This window comes from Primulina tabacum, chromosome 1 (genome assembly GCF_025594145.1).
Source record: "Primulina tabacum isolate GXHZ01 chromosome 1, ASM2559414v2, whole genome shotgun sequence".
Classification (NCBI taxonomy): Eukaryota; Viridiplantae; Streptophyta; class Magnoliopsida; order Lamiales; family Gesneriaceae; genus Primulina; species Primulina tabacum.
In genome coordinates this window covers 2366414-2375559 of record NC_134550.1, presented here as the reverse complement: position 1 = coordinate 2375559, position 9146 = coordinate 2366414, and the positions used below count along the sequence as shown (strand labels likewise).

General features: G+C 32.5%; 1 pseudogene; it reads left to right on the top strand.

Annotated features, from left to right (window-relative positions):
* The first annotated feature begins 4048 nt into the window (after positions 1-4048).
* Positions 4049-8611, top strand: LOC142505101 (phototropic-responsive NPH3 family protein NPY5-like; annotated as a pseudogene).
* The last annotated feature ends 535 nt before the right edge of the window (positions 8612-9146 follow it).

Genomic DNA, 9146 nt, shown 5'->3' with positions numbered 1-9146 from the left:
GGGAAAAAAAGTTTGACTCCAGAATTCGAACCCCTAAATTTATCGGCAAACAGCGAACAGAAGTTCTTGAAATATAGACAGCAGGGTGAGATTGGGCTTGGGTATACCAATTTCGATTCCGTACCATTTAAAAGCCCATTTAGTTATTGAAAACAATAACCCAAAGCCCGAAATAAAAATATCCAGTTGCTTTATGTTATAGTGGCCCAATCGATGGCGAGCACAAATGTAATTGTGTTAATAATTAATGAAATCTACATTTAGAAAATTATAAAATATATTTAAATGAATGTTTTTACTTTAAATTTCGTCACTTTAATTTTTTATTTTCTTGGTAACTCGTGTGGTGATATTTTATTGGATTATTTTTCGTTACACTTCCAATTTTTTTCTCCACATGATCAATCATTCGATCGGATGAGTCCCTCTTATTTTCATGAGTAGCTCACAATGTGTTTGGCAAATTTTTTTTTTATAAGACTGAAAACATTTTTTAAAAAATTTAAAATCTCATCATGTGTCGAGTGTGTGATTTATTCATAAATTTGGAATTTATGTAATTTTTTAGAAGATATTATTCCAACTTTAGCGACGATTCTCTCTAGACGATGAGAAAGGCATTATAGCTTTTGAGGATACAATTTTCTCTTTTTCTCACTTTATTTTATTTGTATTTATTCCATACAATTTTGATTTTTTTATTACTATTATAAAATTGTTTTAAAATAAATTCCTTTGAAAATCGAATTGAGTTCAAACCCATGAAACTGCCAAAAAAATTAAGAAGGAATTCCGACAAATTCTAGAGACAGAATCTTTTGACAAGATGTGTCGAAAACTTAATTATTATAAAATTTCCAGAGCATCGATTTAAACTTAATTCTTTTGAAATTCTCTATCGATCTATTTTGTAAAATAAAATTCTTATTCCATTCATAAAAAAATAATATCAAAATAATATATTTTTCTCTACATAAAAATGACCCTGATAAAAATAATCGAAAAATAAAATATTAATTGCAATATTTCTCCTGAAATTTATTATCATTAAAAAAACACAATTAACATTAAAAATTACATAAATTTTTCTTCAAATTTGCATCAAACTTACATTTACTTTCCTTAACTTTAGAATATTTACAACCCTCCAGGTTTTTATAGACTTTGTAATTATCACCTCTAATTCATAATATTAAATAATATGAACATTAAAAATTTAATTTGATGAAGAACAACGTAAAAAAATAACATAAAAAATTAAACAAAAAATTTATTTTGATTTTAAATGTTAAAACTCAAAATTCGATGTATTTTATAACTAAAATAGATAGAACAAAAACAATACATATATATATATATGTAATTTTTAAATTTGGCATGTGTAAATATAAATTCGATGTATTTTGTAACTAACATAGATAGAACAAAAAAACTGTATGTAATTTTTAACTTTGGCATGTGTAAATATAAATTTGACACAAACATGTGAGATGTATATGTAATTTTCAAAGTTGATTGAGGTTTTTCTTTTTCATTTTTTTTTTTGTTAATTATGGTAAATCTTAAAAGAAATTTGGAGTTGATTTATAGGAATAATTTGATTTCGAAAATTATTTGAAAAGTTGATTAAAAAGACTCTTATTTTTGGACGTATTCAAAATTATCTCAATTATCATTACATTTAACTAAATCAATGAATTATGTATTAAAATCCCACCAAATACAGATTCATCCAAAGTCTAAATTAACGATCAAATATCTCTAAAAATGATCAAACACCTTTTAATTATAGAGTTATTTCACATAAATATTAACCGCAAAAAAGCACAATTTATATATAAAATTAAATTAACATACAAATTTAAAAACAATTTATTAATATATTTTTTATTTTCTTTATTAATATTTAGAATTAATAAAAAGGGAAACTTTTTAAAATAAACTGCACGTATCATGTGATGTCTCAAAACGAGGAGAATAAGGTCGCACAAATTAATAAAAAAGTAATATTTATGGAATTTTGATGACAACGGATTTGGGGCAAAACATGTGATGTTTAGAATTAAAGTAGATAGTCTCACGAATCTTTTATATGAGATGGATCAAGTCTATCGATATTCACAATAAGAAGTAATATTCTTAGCATAAAATATAATATTTTTAATGAATTACATAAATAAAAAATATGTCTCACAAAATTCACCGACATTCATCTCCTATAAATGAAAAATCTCAGATTGGGGGAAAAGGAATGTGGCCACAATTTGTCCACTGGGAGATGTTCCCAATTTTTTCTTTTTTGAAAAAAAATAAAGTAATTGCTTTTGATTTGACCAGTCAATAATTAACTGATTGACCACATTAAATTTTTTTTGCCAGGTGTCCAAGCTTTTCTCGATTAATCTTGGGAGTGTGGATCTTCTCCGTTGTTCATCCAAGATTTTCTATACATATATTCAGATACACGTTCAGTAATAATATAAATAGTACTATTTTACCATTTGTTACGTAGAATTATTATTTATCTCGATCAATCATATTATTAATTATTTATCTCACATCATCAATCATATTATTAATCATTTATCTCACATCAATTAAATTCGTAATTATTTATCTCACATCAATCAAATCAATAATATAAAAATACGATATTACCTTTAATAAATAATATTATTAATATTATATTAATAATTTCAACAAGTACAAAATGATAATATCATATTATCTCAAATTTAATCAAACAAATCAATCAAATCAAACTCTATGATACTCACGGTAAGTTTAGGATCCGATCCACGCAAGCGTCACTAATCCAGACACGGGCTTCAAAATTACCCTGGGCCTGAAATCACAAATAAGACCGTTAGGAGGGAGCCAGGAGGGTATCCTGGCGTAGTCCCTCCGACGCTCAAGTCAGAGATTGATGATATATGGGGGGAGCAGCTAAGGGCGCTGCTGAAAACAATATAGTGAATAGCTTAACTGAACAATCAAACCTGGTATTTATAGGAGGATATATGGGCCCTTGATGTGCTTGTCTTCCATTTGGGTTAGGGATGAGCCAAGAGTAGTGGGCCCATCCATGTCTTCCATCTGGGCTAGGCCCATCTATGGGGTATCACTCTATATTAACTATCATTTTCTATTTATTTTATTATCACAAAGTATTACTTATCTCTGTACTATATATCTCATACCATGAACCAAACGGTACTTTAAGGTAAAATCAACCACGACTCTTGTCTTGATGTTATTAAACTTTTTAATTTAATATATTTAATTGATATCTGTTTTTCATTATAAATTAATATTGCTCAAATTCTTTGAAGACTATACTACTTAAAAAATTCCCACGTAAATTATTTTCAGCTCGATTGACCCCTTATCACAAGTTTCTAATTCAATAACTGGAATAGTTCGGTTATAAAAAATATTTTAAAAAATTAAATTGTGGGAACTTGATCGTCAAAAAATTGGCACTTATCTTAAATATATTTTAAAATATTCACTGAATCGCGGATACTTATGAAAGTGCATGGGATAAAACAAATTAAAAACAAAAAACTATGATGTCAAATTATATAATCCAAAACACATCATAATTTAGTTTCCAATTAGCTACTTCAAGAAATATTAGATTAAATATATTATGTATATATTTGAACTTTTTATTCACTAAAAAAGGAAAAAAAAAGTCTAAATATCATCCCTGAAAAATATAAAATAGTCCAAAATGATTTTTATTGAGGGGTGACGTTCTTCTTACTTATCCAGTTATCCTTCACATCGTAACAAAGTATTCTCTTGTCGATGAATTTGATGTAAAAATTTAGCGTAAAATACAGATAGAGTTGGATGCAATTAATAGCAAAGTAGTTGAGGAAGTTGGATTGGTCCATTTTTCCTGCCAATTGTTCGTAAGAGTAATTGTTTTTGTATCTTTATGATTTATACTTTTGAAAATGTTTTTTTATATTATATTTTTTGATGAAGTAGAATAAATTTGCATTTCTATTTTAAGTAAAAAATCTTGTAAATCTTAAGTTCTACTCTTCTGATAAAGAATCTCGAGCTCTATATTAAAAACATGTTCTTTTCAAGAAAAGCATGATAAAAGGGAGCAAATAGTGTCAGCTTGGCGTGCCTCTCTGTATACCTTTGTTTTTATTTCATTCTTAATTCTGTTGATTGTAAAAAAGATTGAGATTTGAGGGGTCCCCTTTGTCTACAAGCGAAAAAGAACGCACTCACTTTTACAGTTGCAGCTGGAATACCAAAAAAAAAAAAATTTATACCGAAGTACAGCCAATTTTTGTTATAATTTTAGTAGTGTACCGAAGTACAGCCAATTTTTGTTATAATTTTAGTAGTGTACAGCACCTTTTGGTCAATGATATTATTTACATTTTCTTGGGAAATATAAAGTATTTGTGTTCTCATATACGGTATAGAGATAGAGAAGAAGCAGAGTATGGAGTGGAAAGGGGTATGGTGGTGGTGGGGACGGCGGTGCTGATTCTGAAGAGATAGATGAGGGTGTGAGAACATTCTGAGCTTGATTTTTGCGATAACAAGTGTCGCGGTAGTGACTGGCAAAGATTAGGGACAACTCATCTTTTTGGTGGCTTGGTTTTTTCTGTTTTTTGGTGGCTGATCCCTTTCTGATTTAGTGGTTGTGGGGTTTGTTTTCTTGTTTTTGTTCTTCAAAATATTGGTACTTGGTACTCCCCGTTGAGTAATTGATCTTTGATTCGGGCTTCCGTTGATTTGAAAGATTGGTTTGATTCCCACGGGAGTTAAGCTTCTTCTATCTTTGGTGAGTTTTAAATAACGAGCAAAAGTTGGTTTCTTTTTCTTCTTATTTTCCCTCCTGCTCTTTGTGATGGCAAATGCTTCTTTTTTTTCGTGTGTTGAAATGTTGATTGATTCTGGGATTTGTTTGGAAAATGCTATTTGATAGTAAACTTGTGATTTTTATGTTTTTTTTTGAGTAAATATGCTGAAATTGTGTTTTGGCCAAAGAAAGGGTGGATATGTGAGCAAGAATTGTATCTTTATTTGGTCTTTTACTGTTTGCCACTAGTTTTGTTTATTCTTTGTTATTGTACCTTTTTATCTTCTGGGGTATAGGCGTCGATGCTTTGTTTCTTTACACTCTCATTTCGGAGAACATATATTTTGATTCTAGCGTGGCTTGTTCATATGTGTACTTATGGTTTCAGTATCTTTCAAAACTAATTGATGCTTCTAGTCTGTGATTTTGATGGTGCTCTTTCACTCATTCCAAGATTATGTCGGACTTGACAGGTTTCTCCAACTTCATTGGTCGAAGAAAATTTTGTTGAGGAACGTGGATTCTTGTGTATGATTTCTGGAAAGGGAGCCTCAGATTTTATGCTATTCTTAAAATAAAGTTTGTAGTTTGGGGGATATACATACAAATAATAACAGCATTAGGGGAGTGTCTCTGTGTTTTCAAAATATATTTAGCCCCCTCTCTTTGTTTCGGTGCCGTTTAAGAGATCAAATTCTCTCATTAAGCTGTATTATACATACATCCATCACTATCTTTGTCAGTTTCACTATCGATTTCCTTCAATTCTATTTTTGTTTCTCTTGGACAGAAGAAAGGTGGTGTCGTTTAGGTTTTGTGCCCCAAGCCTTTTTCCATACTCTTATGTAATTTTCCGTTTCATCCTCTTTATATGTTTGGTGAATCATCAATTTTTGTGACTTATCGACAAGAAACCTAGTTAGGAGTTGAGATCTTGTTGAGAGAGTAATTGTCTGCCAAAATGAAGTTTATGAAGCTTGGATCCAAGCCCGACCAGTTTAAGTCTGATGGGGATAATGTCAGGTTAGCTATTTCTGCTGTCAAATCCTTTGTTCTTATTTTTCTTTCGGCCAAATATTTTGGATGAAGTATATGTTATAGCCATCAGATTACATTTCTGAGGAGTCTAGAATATGATATTGCTACAGAGCTATCACTAGAAAGCTCGTGTAACCATGTTTTGCGTTGTGAAACTTCAACTTGTAACAATGGGTTTATAAAGTTTATCATAAAGATGACAGTTAAAACTGGTGTATTCCAGATATGTAGCGACAGAGTTGGCAACTGACCTGGTCATCAGCGTCGGGGATACTAAATTCTATCTCCACAAGGTAAAAGTCCATTTATGCCATACATCAACGTATCCTAAAAATACAAAATTTCGCACCCTTGAAAACTTTAGTTATTTGTGACTGACTCCACTGTGGCCTATTTCTAGTTTCCCCTTCTCTCGAAAAGTTCACGCCTTCAGAGGCTCATTTATAGTAGAAGTGATGAATTTGACAATGAAATTTACATCCATGATATTCCTGGTGGACCTGCTGCATTTGAAATCTGTGCAAAGTTCTGTTACGGCATGATAGTGACACTCAATGCATATAATGTGGTCGCAGCAAGATGTGCTGCTGAGTATCTTGAAATGTATGAAACTATTGAGAAAGGAAATATCATTTACAAGATCGACGTGTTTCTTACTTCTACCATTTTCCGTAGCTGGAAAGACTCGATCATTGTGCTTAAGACAGCGCAATCTTTTCTTCCTTGGTCCGAGGAACTGAAGATCGTTAGCCACTGCTTAGATGCAATTGCAATCAAAGCTTCTATAGATCCTTCAAAAGTCGACTGGTCATACACTTATAACCGTAAAAAGATTTTATCTGAGAATGGAAATGACACACAGTGGAATGGTGTGAAAAAAACCACTGATTCCGAATGATTGGTGGGTAGAAGACCTCTGTGAACTTCAAATCGATTTGTATAAGCGAGTTATAACTACAATAAGAGCAAATGGAAGAATTACTGCAGACATTATTGGAGAATCGTTAAAATCATATGCTTTAAGAAGACTTCCAAGTTTTAGCAAAGGCACCACCACACAAGGAGGTGATCTCGAAAAGTACAAATATTTGACTGAAACCATTATATGGTTGCTGCCCACCGAAAAAAGTTGTGTCCCCTGTAGCTTTTTGCTCATGTTATTAGAAGCATCTATTATTTTGGAATGCGGAGAGACAGTAAGAAGGGAGCTCGTTCAAAGAATTGGACAGAAACTCGACGAGGCAACCGTCAGTGATATTCTGTGGCAATCTACAACTGGTGAAACAACATTGTACAGCATAGATTTAGTACTTGAGATGGTTGAACAGTTTGTGATGCAAGAACATAGTGCGCAGAATCACTCTGTCAAAGATCACGAATTCCAGGAGATGTGTGTAGGGTTTAATTCGGATGCTTCCAAGATTAAAGTGACCAAGTTGGTTGATGGATACCTGGCTGAAGCTGCTAAAGATTCGTCTTTGCCTCTATCCAAATTCGTCGAGCTAGCAGAAATGGTGTCTAGCTTTCCAAGATCGTCCCATGATGGAATATATCGCGCTATTGACATGTACCTCAAGGTTTATTCTGTTATCCTCTTTAATCTTTTTTCTTTTTTTGCGTCTGATTTGATTATTTGTCCTACTTGATGGGAAATTATAATTGGTTTATTATAGAAACCGATTTTCAGCAGTCAATGCTAGCTTCGGAGGTTGTTATTTTATCCTTTATCACTGTTTTATCCTCTTCATTGCTTTCAACCATCTTATAAATGCCTGCTACCAACTTTGATTTCCAGTACTAATTATCATCTTCTTTCACAGGAACGCTCGGGGTTGACCAAGAGCGAAAAAAAGAGAATTTGCTCCTTAATGGATTGCAGTAAGCTATCAGCCGATGCCTGTGCTCATGCCGTGCAAAACGACAGGCTACCTTTACGAGTTGTCATGCAGGTACTCTTCTTTGAACAAGCCAAGGCATCTGGTGCTGGTGGTGGCTCTTCTAGAGCTTTACTCCCTGGTACATCATATGGCAGCTCGAGTTCCACAACAACCAACACTTCCGACGACTGGGATGGCAACCAGACATCTGAGGAACTGAAGACCTTAAAAGGGGGGCTCGAATCTTTGAGCTTAAAAGGCAAGGGAGGTGGTGAAACTGATGACAAGGCGCACACAGAAAAAGTAGCTGATAAAAAAGCGAAAAAGATTTTCTGGAGACTCTGGTCGAACAAAGAGAGAAAAGGCGAATACAGCAGCTCGGATACATCTGAGAGCCCCGGTTCTACCAGTGTTGAAGAAACAAGATCCACCCCTTCAATAACGAAGATGCAATCCCCTTAAAACGTTTAAATTAGTCTCTAGATATTAGAACCAAAACCATTAATTGGAGGATTTAGAAGCTACTGAAAATTTTGGAGCTTCATGAGAAGCCTAAGAATGCGTCGGTAAGGGGGGCATATACGTTTTTTATGTAGCGAAGTTTGATATTGGTCGCCCCGGAATGGAACCGTAAGCTGATTTGTGTTCAGGGTAATGTTAATTTCCATTTTTAGGCCTCTTCTTACAAAGAGTTGATCTTCTTCCGCCGTTGTAGCGCAAAGTTCCCTTGGAAGAAATTATTTACAGCCATGTTTGGTGTGTGCTGCATTGAGCAGGGAGCTACCTTTAAAGCAGCAAATATTGAATATTCGTCTCGCTAGTTATATTTAATTAATGGAGTTATGAATTGGGATAACAATGGATCGTGTCGGGTCGGGTAGGACCTATACATGATCCGAACCCATACTATTTTATTGGTAAATTAAATATACATAAGCCGAGGTAATTAATATTGTTTTTTTTTTTTTTTTACCCAAACGGGTTTGGTCAGCAAGCAAATTTGTATAACCCAACCCGTTTAGCAAATATGTTAAGTTATATAATTTTTTAATAAATATATTAAATATGAGTAAATAAACTATACAAACCATTCTACTTACGACAATATATATTGAATTGTATCATTTGAAATTTTTACATAATTCTTTTGTTTAATTGTTTTAATTATTCAGATGTGATCGATTTATCAACTTATCCTATTATATTTGATGATGAAAATTGAAGAAGAATTTATGAAAAATATTTTCATTAAATGAGAGTTACTAGATAAAATAATTAGGAATCGAGTATGGCCTGTATTTTGATTTTAATAAAGTGATTTTGGGGGCATTACAATTTGCAAATGAGACTCGAGTTTCGATTACGAGATCTCGTCTCAAATTCGAAGACTGGAA